The sequence below is a fragment of the Pteropus vampyrus genome, unplaced genomic scaffold, assembly GCF_000151845.1.
Source record: "Pteropus vampyrus isolate Shadow unplaced genomic scaffold, Pvam_2.0 Scaffold116, whole genome shotgun sequence".
Lineage (NCBI taxonomy): Eukaryota > Metazoa > Chordata > Mammalia > Chiroptera > Pteropodidae > Pteropus > Pteropus vampyrus.
In genome coordinates, this window is record NW_011888897.1 from 1,138,092 (window position 1) to 1,140,526 (window position 2,435).

At 34.5% G+C, this 2,435-nt stretch overlaps 1 pseudogene; it reads left to right on the forward strand.

The window, feature by feature from the left end:
* The first annotated feature begins 2,237 nt into the window (after positions 1–2,237).
* Positions 2,238–2,356, forward strand: LOC111743599 (annotated as a pseudogene).
* Positions 2,357–2,435: the final 79 nt, after the last annotated feature.

A 2,435-nucleotide genomic window follows, 5' to 3' on the forward strand; every position in this document is an offset into this window, starting at 1 on the left:
GCTAATTCATTTCTGTTCCCCTCTGCCGAAAACTTCTTAAAGTTGTTGATCATATTTATTGTCTCTGGTTCTTATTCTTTCATTCTACAACACCTGGCTCTAGGCCAGGTCACCAATGACATTCACTCAGTTCTCAACCTCCATCTTACTTTACCCTTCAGCAGCATTTGACATGATCAATCACTCCTTACTTTCTACACTTACTTAGCTTCCAGGATAGTGCCCTCTCTTGGTTCTCCACCTATCTCGCTGGTCACTCATTCTCAGGCTCTTTTTCTCACTGGCCTCTTAGAGTTAGGGTGTCCCAGGCCTCAGACCTCAGGTTTTTTTCTCTCTCTAACTACATTCACTTCCTTGATAAGCTCGTCTAGTTTATTGCTTCAAATTTCATATATATGTTGATGATTTTCAAATTTTATATCTAGCTCAGACTTCTGATTCCTAGAACTCTTTACTTAGCTGTTTACTCATCTCCTCTTGGGTGTCTAAAAAGCAATATAAATATAAATATTTATATTCTCCCAAATGGAATTCCTGATCAATGTATCCTACCTTTCTGCATCACGACCTGCAGGCTTATCTACCTCGACTAATGCCAATTCTGTCCTTCCTGTTGTTCAGGACAAAGCCTTGGAATTATCCTTGACTCCTTTCTTTCTCTCATACCCACGTTCAATTCATCAGGAAATTCTACTGGCTCTATCTTCAAAATATTTTCAGAATCTGTATTCTGCCGCTACCACCCTAATCTGAAACACTGTTATTTCTCATCTGACTTAAGTTGTACCCTCTAAACTCATCTCTGCTTCCAACCTTGGCCCATCCTCATCCTCGCTAATCTATTCTCAACACATCAGCTAAATTCTTTAAAAATATCATCAGTCAACTCATTCTGCTCAAAACCCTCCACTGGATCTCGAGTTCACTCAGAGGAAAAGTCAGTGTCTACAACATCCTATCCTTTCCCTGCTCACTCTGCTCCAGCCACAATGGTTTTGCTGCTACTTCAATTCTTCATGTACTTGCTGTTCCTTCTGTCAAGATTCTCACATACATAAATATTTATCATGTGAGTACTGTCTTTTCTGAGTCTGGCCTAGAACTTAATTTGAGAACATGTTTTTCTTTTATATTTTATAAAATGACAGTGAGAGTAAATGGTGGTATTTTTTCATTAATGCTCTTACTGGGAAAAAAATATTTGTAATTTTTTCTTTTATGGAAGGAAATGAAAAATGCTATTGTCTGAGAACCACTGAGACTTTGCCTAAGAACAAAGTCTGAGAATCACTAACTTAGACTACTTGGTATTATCAAGTTTCTCTTTCATAATTAGGAAGGATTTTAAAAATTAAGACTATTTAATCTTATCGAAGAAATTGTTACCTTTTGCCTATAAATTTATACTCAGAATAGTTTCACAATCAGAATAGCCTGTCTTAAAGTATTAGACATATGCAGAAGCTAATCCAGAAATAAAAATAACCATAAGCAATAGCAATAAAATATTATATACTCTAGACAGGGTAAACAAAATTATAAAATAAAAAGTATTTAGCACAGATTAAAATAACTGTAGATTAAAATTAGGTGAAAATAAAATATTATTACATGATAGAACTTTATATTTATTTTATTTAAATTATGATTAAGAAACTGGTTCTTCAATGACAATTCAAATTTTAAATAAATGTCTGTAAACAATTTCTCTTCTGGATAATGGATTTCCGAATCTTTTTGGTTTCTCCAAAGGCAAGGATAATAAAATATTAATGCTTAAATTTCTAAGTTGGACAACTAAAAGACTATCCTTTTAGTAGTCTATCTAAAAGACTACCCTTAATGTCTGGGCCTAGAGCAAAGATAACAAAAAGTCTTCCTTTCCCCTAAGGGTATACATTTTTAGTTGATAAGGATTGGTGGGTCATGTGTATTGCCTTGAATAACAATGTTTTGTAAGTCTTGCATTCTTAGATAACAAATCCTTCAAAGTATTCTTGTTTCAGGTCAGATGACAATAGAAAAGACTTTGCTCATGACCTTTCCTTTTAGGATTAACCTCTTTGACCTCTTTGGATTCAGGAGTTCCAAGTTTCTTTACTATTTAAAAATTAGTGGCAGAAGTTACAAGTTTTTAAGGGAGAGGAAAAGAACAAAAACCAAAATAATCTTGAAAACAAATGCACTCATTCTTTCTGAATACTTGTGATTTATCATATATAAGAATATAAAATATAGTCTACAGCCATGCTACCCTGCACATGCCCAATCTCGTCTGATCTCCAAAGCTAGGCAGGGTCAGGCCTGGTTAGTACTTGGATGGGAGACCACTTAAGAAGACCGGGTGCTGTAGGCATTAAAAAAAAAAAAAAGGTCAGTACACGAAGTTGGGCGCTAGAGAACATTTATCTATTTATTTATTTATTTACTTTTTT